The 11,835-nt window shown below is 31.4% G+C and overlaps 1 non-coding gene across 1 annotated transcript; it reads left to right on the forward strand.

Moving 5' to 3' along the window:
• Nucleotides 1-11,544: 11,544 nt before the first annotated feature.
• On the forward strand, nucleotides 11,545-11,628 carry TRNAL-CAG (transfer RNA leucine (anticodon CAG)). Its single transcript has one exon. It is a non-coding gene; the product is annotated as a tRNA-Leu (tRNA).
• The last annotated feature ends 207 nt before the right edge of the window (nucleotides 11,629-11,835 follow it).

The raw sequence follows: 11,835 nt of genomic DNA on the forward strand, positions 1-11,835 counted from the left end.
GCTTAAAACAGCTAATGGACACTTGCTAAGACCATTTCAAAGATTGTATCCACTTGAAGTTTCCAACGATGATCCCATTATTGAGAAATTTTCAACCGCGAAGGTGGGAGGTGAAACCTGTGCCAATTCTTCCTTTGATAACGTGTGTGGACTTGAACCTCAGATTCAAAAGACTAGAGCAGGTCGTACAATCAAAGTACCTAAGAGACTAGATTTATGAACTACTTATAATTTTCTTTTTGTAACTTATAAACTATTCACAGTTTTCTTTTGTAAGTTAAATTTTTGAGGTAAAAATATTAACTTAGGTGGGAGGATGTGAAGTTGAATCTCTACCTGATTATTATCTTTATTTTGATGTAATTTAGTAAATCGCGATTGGCAACAGTTGAGTTTTTACATCTACGTTTTCGAGTTTGTTCTATTGTTTACTTTTTGAGATGTTTTTCATGAGTATTTAAAAACTGATGAGTAATATTTTATGCCATTTATGTTCTAAGTATTGCTTTGAGGTGACAAAGCTAAAACTAACACTTAATTAGACTTTAAATAGAATCGTAATATTAAACTGTGTTGTGAGGAGATGTCTTTCATTGGATAATTGATTGTATACTCATTTTCCATCATAATTCTTCTGATATCGAAGGTAAAACGGGATAGTCCCTTTTGGACGAGTCTATGCGTTTTGGCAGAATGCAGCCAAAGTTGCGTTTGAGACAGTCGAACTGTACCTAGATTTTCCGTTTAGCATTTTGAATCCGTTCATAATTTTTTATTATTTTAAAACTAGCAGCTTCGCTGCCAGCCTTCGTCTGGCTTTTAAATGTACCGGAAAAATGGCTTAAGGAACACCAAACGTTAAATTTAAAAACTGCATAGAATTTTACTCTGTAGAACAACTTTATAAAAAAAAGTTATTACGTATAACAAAATTACAATCAAATAAGCAATATCCCTTAATACAAATATTAATTATCCTAATAAATAAATTAACCAACTTCCCTTTGCAAAATCTTAAGAACTCAAATGGTATAAAGGAGGTTAAGAACTTTGTTTTCTAAAAAAAATTACTCAAAACTTTTTAATATCTTAAAAACAGTGAAATGAGCAATAAATAACATAAAAGAATACAACAACAACAACAACAACAACAAAAAAAAAAAAAAAAAAAAAAAAAAAAAAAAAATTCTGAAATGCAAAGTATAATTAATGATATTTTGTCTTATATTTTCAAGAGGAAAAAAAATAGGTGCTACTTTGGTAGACGGTTGCACGGATTTTTAGCGATTTACATTGGTGCAATTGTTGGCGAGGTTTTTATAGTCATCAGCAATCTTGAAAAATGCTGTTTTTACGTATTTTACGCATATAATAAAGTATCAGAAACATAAAAATAAATATCGTTAAAAATAATGAATTAATTTTTTGTTGAAAACGTTGTTTTTTAAGATGGCTGGCAAATGCAAATAAATACATTTACTAAGAGTATAAAATGCTAAAGTAAGGTTAAATTATTATTTTCATATAATAGAATAAAAACACCGCTATAAAAACTTTGCGCCAACATTTAATTGGATTAAAATATTGCTCAAGTTGAATATCGAATTAAAAACATCATAGCAACGTTTAAAAGAATTAAAATATTATTAAATACTTTAAAATAAGTTTTATAGGATTTAATTATTTAACATTAAAACATATGTGGCAATAAATATCTCAGGAATTTTTGAAAACATCGTATTAATTTTTTAATAAAAGTTGAAGTATACAATTATAAAGTAAAAGAAAATTATGTACTTACATTTTTTTAAAGTATTTTACCTGTCGTATATTGATAAATACCAGAAAAAAAAAGATCTTCATCTGTGATCTACATCTCTCGCACTTCATTGAAGAAGCAATTAGCGAGGTTTCCTCCAAAAATTTAAAATAAATTTCCTCTGAATTTATAAATAAATCTTTGATTAGAAAAGCCGGGCTGGCCAAAATAAGGTCTCAAGGGACAATTTTTTTATTCCGATGCCAATAATTCTTGGTAATTACCAATAACAACATTCATCTTCGAAACGGACATATTCATTCCATTTGAAATCTGAGGAATTCGAAGAGACGAATAATAAAATTTTAAAATGGTGCGGTAATGTATAAATATTCAGTAACCAATCAGGAAGCTTATTACATCACGCATAGAATTAAAATTATTTAAATAATCATTCATAATAAAATCATTTTTAAAACAAAGGCAAAATTAAATTTTATTTTAATATTTAACAGCCATAAATAATGTTTAAAACATTAGATTAAATTTATAGATATTAATAAAACCAATTACTTTTTAAGTAAGGTGTTGTCATTGATTACATCATCCACAACATAAAATTATATAAAATATTATAAACAACAAAATTTTTATTTCAAATAAAAATGCAAAATTAAATTGATTTTTAATATTTAGAAGCCAAAAAATAATATTTAAAACACGGAATTTATGCATAATAAAACGCATTTTTTTTTAAAAATAAAATGACAACAAAGTATCGGTTACCATAAATAACTTATCCAGCAATGGGTTTACCATAAGTCGTATTACTCGCCAAAAGAAAAATCGCCAAAATTCGTGCAACCGTCTACCAAAGTAGCACGAAACGTTACAATGAAATAAGCTATATCCCTTAATAAAAATATTAATTATCCTAATAAAAAATTAACCAACTTTCCATTGAAGAAAAAAAATCATGCAAAACTTTTCAATATCTTACAAACAGTGAAATAAGCAAAAAATAACATGAAAGAAACTAAAAAAACAAAAAATTCCGCGCACAATTTTACTCTGCTGAACAACTTTATAAAAAACATCAATAAAAATGTGTTATATATAAAAAAATGACAATGAAATATGCCAATCTCTTAAAAACAGTGACATAAGAAATACGATGAAAAATTGTTGCCAAACCCATATTTCTAAAAAAATGAAACTATTCAAAATGATGAGATTTCATCAAAAATCTATCAACAACAATAAGAAAGGAAAATTGTTTCCAAAATCACATTTTTAAAGATGTGAGATGTGAGAAGTGTACTCGGAAGCTTCATTTAAAAAAATTGTTAAAAATACAAAATATTATCATTTTTCCAAAATTATTTTTGTAAAAGCAGTCGCAAGGATAAAAGTTTAAGGTGTCCAAAAATCAAAGAAAAATAAACTGTACATTTTTAAACATAAACCTTTTTAGAAAAAATCCCGTTGAAAAGGTGTTAAGCTCACCTTGTTAAATAAATTCGTATTTAATCGAATTATTGAAACACGAAATTTATTTTAAGTTCGTAAAATAGCTAAGTGCCTACATTTCATGACGATGTGAAAATGGAGTGCGTAGAGTAAAATCTCGCTTTCCTGTAGCCCATTATGTCTCAAAATGACGTGATTTCGTCACAAAACATAAAATTAAAAAAATTCTAATTCTAATTTCGAAAAAATCGTTTCGAGGTGCACTGGCTCTTGTCTAGATGCACCTATGTACCAAATTTCGTAGCCGTGGGTCTATTAGTTTACGCGCAGCGCGAACGAAAGACACACACACACACACAGACAGACTCTTTGTTTTATTATATATAGAGATTGCACTATATATCCGTTCGTAAAATTTGAAAACATCCTTAAGCAAGAAAGAACTTTTTTTTTTTTTTTTTTTTTTTTTTACTTTCTTCTATAATTTTACAGGTTTACATCTAATATTTTTAGTCCAAAAGGGCTTTGTCTCTGAAGGACTATTGTTTTCGTTTTGCTATTTTGCGTTGAAAACTTTAAAAGGATGTATCACTTTTCAAATCATTGCCACCAAATACTATCGCCCTGTATTATATTTGAAGAAATTAAATAATGAAGAATCTGTAAAAATGTATGTATATTTCTCGCATTGTGATAAAACAATGGTTCCTAGAGCCATCTAATTTTGAATGACGTAATGCTACTGCGAATATGGGCATCTGAAAAGCCTAATTTGAAATTTGAAATTTGTTTTATTATCTATTTCATATTTTGTAAAACATTAGCGAATTTTTGATTAACAAATTCAAGGATTTCAAAGCGAGTAATGCCAACCTTATACAGAAAAACATTTTTATCTCCAGCGCGTGAGACTGTGTATCGGAAATTCTAAAGATGTGCTCAATTTAAAATTATTTTGCGATATTGCTCTTGAACTGAATTTTATGGTTTAAGTGCGAAGAACATGATATTTAATAAATAAAGGTAACACACAAAATGTTAAAAACACACCTTTGGATGTAATTTAAAATCTGAAACCTTTCAGATTTTCTTTTTTTTTTTTTTTTTTTTTTACTTTATAATATTAATTATAAAAGCTTATGTAATTCTTAATAAATATTCATGATAATTACTAGAAGTTTACGTGTTAAATCGTGCAGTCGAGGGTACAAACCACGTTACTTTTAGTATTAATATTAAAGTACCTGAAAGTTCTTGTTAACGAAATCTCATTATAACAAGGTGATGAATTTACACAGCCCGAGGCTATCAATTATATCGCTTATATTGAAAAGAAAGTTTTTTAATGATCTCTTTCGTTACTCGCTTAAAAGGCTTTTTAAGGTATTATAAATAATATTAATGATGTCATGTTTATTCTTAAGAAGCAATACAGTAGAGTGTTCACAAATTATTGAGATACAACATTTTCCAAGAAAGCCCTATTATCACGGTTTATTTGCATAATGAACTGCCTCTGGTTAGGAACTGTTTTAGTAATTGGTATAATAGATGATGCTGTGTTCCATAGCAACACAAAAAGCATTCAGTAATAAGGAATCAAGATGTCAGTACCTGGTTATAAGATTACAGGAAATACACCTCTACGTACCGTTGGTACTTTTTTATTGTTCGAATAAAATTATGCTTATTTTTTATTTATGTACTCATGTTTTTGTATTTTTTTACTTAAATGGTGTAAAAGATAAGCATAATGGATATTATACATAATATTTTAAGAGATCGGTAAAATTTACGATATGTATTTTACTGTAACGAACTGAGTACATGTATAAATAGTTTTAGTCAAATTATATATGAAATTATAGTGTCCTTCGTGCAATAAAACAGGACAATCTGAAGAGGCAAAGGTTTGCCAGAAAAATAAGAATATAGATATATATAAGAATATAGATATAAATAAGAATATAGATTATTATAGATACGAATATAGAATATTACGCAATGTTAAATAGAAACAAGCCTATTTAAACATTGCGTAAATGGTTATTTTGCTAAGTTGGCGAAACGCCAGGCTGGCAATGGTTCTAGAGACTAATTTTTTTTTTTTCAAATATGGCGACCATGCGACGTTTAGGCCCGATCATGTATATCGGTAATTGGTATTGTGATTGAATAAAGGTAATTAATCTATCTATATATATATAACTGTAACCTTATCCGGCCCTCGTATGCCTTCCAGTAATTTTGAGAAGTAGAAAGCACTAGAAATTTCTCGGAAGACGTCGGAAAACTACTTAAGATCGGAAAGAGCATCATTTGAAGAGTTGTTTAGTTCAGCATGAGTTCGGAGTACTGAGATATCACCGTGCGAGCTTCGCTCATTAGATGCGTTCTGTAATTGTGTGTAACTTTCTTAGCAGTTTGAAGTGTAACTGCTTTTGTACTCTATAATACTGTGAAGAGCTTCGCTTATTAGATGCGTTCTGCATGGCGTTGTGTAGAAAGTTCTTAGTAGTTTGAATTGTAACTACTTATTATACTCTGTAATGCTGTGAAGAGTTGCATGAGTATTTTTGTGGAAAGACCTCCTGTGCAATATATAAGACTCAGTTCTCTATAATAACGGAAGTAAATGGATGGGATTCCCACGCTAAGGCATGCCATCTCGCCGCTTTTGCGACAGCAGACGCAGTGGATATCCTTCAAACTCTGGCAGAAAATCAGAGGCTAGATTTAGAAGCTCTATTCGGCGCGTTGGAGCTGCGCTTTGGCAAGAAGTGTTTAAAAGACTATAGCAGGCTTCAATTAAAATCTCTCTAACAGAAGCCCACGTATACACTCTAGGAGGTGGACACAGATATTGAAAGGCTGTCCGATATCTCCTTTTCGGGATACCTAACAGAAACAAGGGACATTCTACTTCCTGCAGTACTTCATCGATGACATCCGAGATCCTGAGGTACGGAAAGGCCCGTGACTAGCGGATGTAAAGGATCAAAAGACTCAGTTAATGTACGTCATGAAATTCGAGGCAGCTCAGCAAGGAACTCATAGAGACTGTCACCCAATCAGAGTTGCTCATATCTAGGAGCCAGCTGATCAACAAACTGCAAGAACTGCAGTGCTGAAGGCCAGTTAGGAACTCCAGAAGTTAGGAACTCCAGAACGTAGTTAGGAACTCCAGAAATCTCAAGCCACGAAAATAAGACTGCTCCCCAGCAAGGATGTAGAAAACAAATTAATGGCCATATAAGCAGAGGGGGGGATTTGTCAGATAATGAGAAGCCTCATTTTAAAGCGCTTCGATTTCTGCAATGAGAGGTGGCTGTAATGCACTTTCTATCATAGGACATATCAGTGGAATTTCTTGCAATATGACCATCGATACTGGAGCCAATGTTACCATCAACACGAAAGATTTAGCTCAACAGTTGGAAGGTAAACTCAGGTGGACTCTGCCCTGCATTACCCTCCAGACCGTATCCAGTGATAAAATCGAAACTGATATAAAGATAAACGCTAACATTACGTTTGGGAGTGCTGCCTAACATCACAAATTCTACTGGCCCTGTAGCAAATATTAGAGACTCTTGCATATTCGGATCAAATTTTCTAAGGAAATACAATTTTTTCTTGGATTTCAAAAATAACGAACTGCATTCTGCCTCTGAGGACCTAACCCCATTTGGAATTAAAGATGAAGGAGTTAAATCTATCCGCCAAATCATAGCTCAAGACGCTATCAAAGTATCACAAGAATAGAATTTTTTAGATCCACAACTGGAATTAGAAATTTATACGTGAAATTTCTGTGAAGGGAAAATTAAAGTAGGTAAAGAAGTCAAACATCTACGTATTTTATTTTATGGAAAATCGGTTTTAGTCATTTATAATTTAATTTTTTCAGTGACTGAATTCTATCACTGACACTTTACACGTGCAATAATGCTATATTTGTGATGCATAAATAAAGGAATTTAACTCTGTTGACAGAATGATAAACAGAGAAATAAAATGAAAGCTTACAATTTTAAATATCAGTATCACATGGATGAATAATTTTTTTCGATTGCCAGCAAATGTTTAGTCAACAAGTTTCCTCTAAGAAAAACATCAATCCCAAAGAGACGATAAAGAGGTGAGATGAGCTAAATGAAACAAAAATGAAAACAAACAAACAAACAAACAAAGAATTGGAAAGCTATTTAAAGAAAAAAATCTGTATTAATCGTAGACAGGTACGGTTTTGTCAATTCAAATGATAGAAACATGGCAAGATTTTCTTTCCCCTCATCCTAAGAGGAAGAATTTTATTTAAAAATTTCAAATAATTTTAATATTTGTATCAAGCTGTCACAAAATTGACATCTAAAGATTCAGAGAATATGTTCATAATACGGCTAGATATTTTGTACCCTGCTCTGCTGACGTTATCCGCGTTCGTCAAATAAAATTTTTGTTTAACAAAACAGCAACATGACAAATGACGTGAAAGAGACTCATACTAGTCTCATCAGGTATAGCAAATCCTCGCCGCGAATGGTCGGGTTAGTAGTTAAAAAAAGGCTTCTTGTGTTTATTTACGGAGCTATCAAGAGGAGTTTCTGCTTTTCAGACTACTATCAACTGGCAAGCATTCAAATGAAATATGCTTGATGAATTCTTCTCATCAAATGAAATACCGTAAGGAGACTTTGCAGAAGTATGCACTGATGATGCAAAGGGAATGATGGGTCACGATACTAGAGCCATTTCTAAAATTAAAGATTCGGTCATGAAATGAAGCAGCAGCTATTGTATTTTCCATAGGCACGCAGTACTCTAAAAAAAGGCCTCCGGAGCTTTACGCTATAAAAATAATAAATTATATAAAATTACGATTTCTTTAAAGCAGACTTTTCAAATTAATGCGTGAAGATTAGAGCCGACCATGAATACACTTGCTACGGGTTGAAGTAAGATAGTTGCTTTGAGGAAAAGCGTTTATACGTTTAATTCAACTGCCTGCAGAGGCTGAAACATTTTTAATAGAGCAATGACTCTCTACTGGCGACGGTTCTAAATGATGAAGCTTTAGTATACAAAATGGCAAAATTACATTTTTAGCAAAATGAATGACATGAACCTTCATTCCAAAAACAAAATTCCAAAATTTTAGATGAAAACGTCTGACGTTCTTCTTTTAAGAGGAAATTTATGTATTAGGCAATGCATGGAAAAGAAGATATTGACTGTTTCTTTCTTATAAAACGTTTTTTGAATAGAAATAGCATCAAAATTTAAGAACAATTTAGAAGAATATCCATGAGAATCCCGAAGTTTTGAAAGACTTGTCTGAGTATTAGTAGCTAAGAGAACGTCTTTAGCAGCTAATAATTTTAAATGGGTCTGAATGTATTCAGCGTCAACAAACAACCACCGAGTTTAAATTCAGATGAATACGAGGTCTTTACAGATTTGACCTCACAGCGAATTAAGAACCGAGTTTCAAAACCAAAGTCTACCGGAGATTTAGGTGCATGTACAAGATGAATTCAAAACCTGATCTGAGAGAGCAAAATTAGCATTGCTGGCTTTCTCAACTACATAACTTCGCGAAGTGGCTTTTACCCCCTTTACAAGTACCGAAACAAAATACAGAAGCTGCCTGAATGAAAGACTAGATATTCGTCTGTAATTATCATCAAACGAACTTAAAGTAAGTAAACTGTGTCAGAAATTGCAGCAACAGTCTCATTAAAAGATTATGTGTTATGGTTTAATTTAGGCTTATTGTTACCTACAGGACGCTTTACTTAGTAAACTGAAATTGAAATTGTTTTCTGTGAAGAATAATAAAAATTTTGGATACAAATAATGATCTAATGTATGTTTTAAATGAATTAGATATAATGATTAAACTGAAGAAGTCGAGCTTATTGTATGGATCGTTTTTATTGTTATTGTCATAAATAATTTGTTATAACGCAAATAATGTGATTTATCGAATTTTGAAATAACTTTTATGTACGGCAAAATTTTCACTAAACTATGAATAAACCGAGATATTATTGTAAATTTCAAAGATATTAAAACCGCTTAATGGAATTATGCTGTTGTTTAGATATATTTTTATTTTACCCTTTACTCTTTATCCTCTTTTCAACCTTCTAACTCTAAACATTTTTAAAACTATTAACTTAGGAAGCAATTCAAAGAGGCTTCACGATAGAAACGTATTTTAAAAAAGGGCTCCGCGAGTCAAAAATTTGGGAACGGCTGACTTACTATACATTTTTTGTTATCTGTTGGTGGTATAGAATCTATAAGTTGAGTCTTGCAATATGTAATTTCTTAGAACAGAATAAATACCATAAGTAAGTATGAAGGATTAGCCATCAATGTCTTTCAGATCTTATAAGTTAATGTCTTATAATGAAAACACTTGATATTGGAGATTGGGTTGCTGATTATAAATCATACTACATTCTGCTTACAGGCTTTTAAAATTCCAGTTGATATTAAAGGTAATTAAAATTATTTTCTATAAAATTCGTATGGTTATTAAACTTGGCTGACATTATAACAAGACCTTTATGATAACATCCATTCGTTTTCAGTGGCTGACGTTATAACAAGACATTTATGATAACATCCATTCGTTTTCAGATATTAAGAGAGCCTTGAAGAGAAGATTCTAACAAACATAGGCACCGAGATGTAAACAAGAAGTTAGATAAAGCCAAAGTACAGAATGAAGTGCTAGGCGTCAAATAATAATTGGAAGGAAGAAGGTGTTTGACTAATGGTTACTATCGATCTATCATAACGTTGTAGGCGAGAGTAACTCATTTACATATATTGTAATGTGCTTCTGTCGATGTAATATATTGTTACGGATTTTGCATTTAGTTATATATTTTAGTAGAATTATAATTAAAATTGTTTTATTTCCACGTGCAATGCAGCGCGTGACGAATTTTAAGGGAAAGCTATGCCGGAAAAATAAAATTAAAAATACAAAAGCAATGCATTTAACATTGAATAAAAGTTTATCTCTCTGATTGATATTTAATTTGAATAAATGTAATTGACTATGTTAGCTGTATTTCCTTTCCAGAAACCTCGAGAAAACAGAAATTACCATAACTTTCTCGTACCCGATTAAAAAGCTTTAAAAACCCGGAGAGAAACATCTCAGTTCAGTTGTTTATTAGCCGTTGTCGTTGATTGAAGCGAATTCGCGGTGAAAGCGGATTAGCTTTCTCTGCGCTTTGGATTGCATTCTGTTTAACGTTTTAGTAGTTTAAAATATAACTACTGCGAGATATTGTGATCCTGTACGAATATCTATGATGAAAAATCCAGCGTTTTGTTATATTTCTTCTGATAAGAATAAATTTTATTAACTTTTTATTGAACTTGCGCATTCAATCTATTACGGACCCGTACACACAACAATATTTTAAAATATTGTAAAACTTTTAATCACATTCTCAAAAATCATTTTCACAATCCTAATTTACCTTAGCATATTTCATTAAGAAAAATGGCCGCGTTAATATAGTTCGGTATTTAAACTGTAGAGGACTACTCATTAATTTAATTAAAACTGGTCTCTATTGAGTCTTTCGCTGGAAACTTAGGCTTATTTATAAAAATGAATCCGAACTCTGAAGAAGGTTTAAACACTTTTTTTTATTAAAGCTTTAAACAAGTTCACGACTTGTACATACTGAGCAATCTCCGCTTTAAACTACCATAAAATGTAAATTAAAATTTAAAGTCGGACATTCACAAAACTATTAAGTTTTATCTCAAACTTTACTAATTACGTGAAGAAACTAAGCTGCAAAACACCAGGCTGGATGGCCAATCAAATTAATTCATAAAGATCGATGAGAAAATATTACAACAACCAGCGTCGCTGCCATAGTTCTATTAAGAACTCTGCTCTTAACAATGCATAACTAATTTGCATCCTAATAAGATCTGACGAAAGTAGACGTAACAGGTTAATAAAAAATAAGATAATGGGTTATTAATATAAGTCTTGCAAAACTATAAGATTTTTACTATTTCTTTTAATTAATATTGATAGATAGTAAACATGATGAATATGTGTTTTAATAAGAAAGGGCTTATTACGTATGTTTTTCTTTTATCAGGTAGTCGAATGATTTTACACTGGCAGCCCGAGGGCAGCATGTGCTCCCCGAAACAATTTTTGTATCTCGAGGGCATCGTGGCTCAGTGGTTAATCCGTCGGATTTAGAAACCGAAGGTCTCAGTTCGAAATCCATTAAAGGCAAATCAACTAGTAATTGGCTTGTGTCAGGATGGCCGAGCGGTCTAAGGCGCTGCGTTCAGGTCGCAGTCCACTTCTGTGGGCGTGGGTTCGAATCCCACTTCTGACAAGCGTGCTTTTTGCTTGCATTTACAAATTTTACATTTATTTTGCAAATGGTATTTATTCCTCTTTCTCTATTGTTATTTGTACTTTACTAATTATTACTCAAGTAGTATTACGTATTTTATAACTCGTTATGCTGCCCTATTGGCTCTTACTTGCTTTTAATTGTGATACCTTAATTGTATGTACAATGTTAACCAGCTTGACAGCG

The sequence above is a fragment of the Stegodyphus dumicola genome, chromosome 2, assembly GCF_044657685.1.
Source record: "Stegodyphus dumicola isolate Sdum_Otavi_A_Nest chromosome 2, ASM4465768v1".
Taxonomy (NCBI): Eukaryota; Metazoa; Arthropoda; class Arachnida; order Araneae; family Eresidae; genus Stegodyphus; species Stegodyphus dumicola.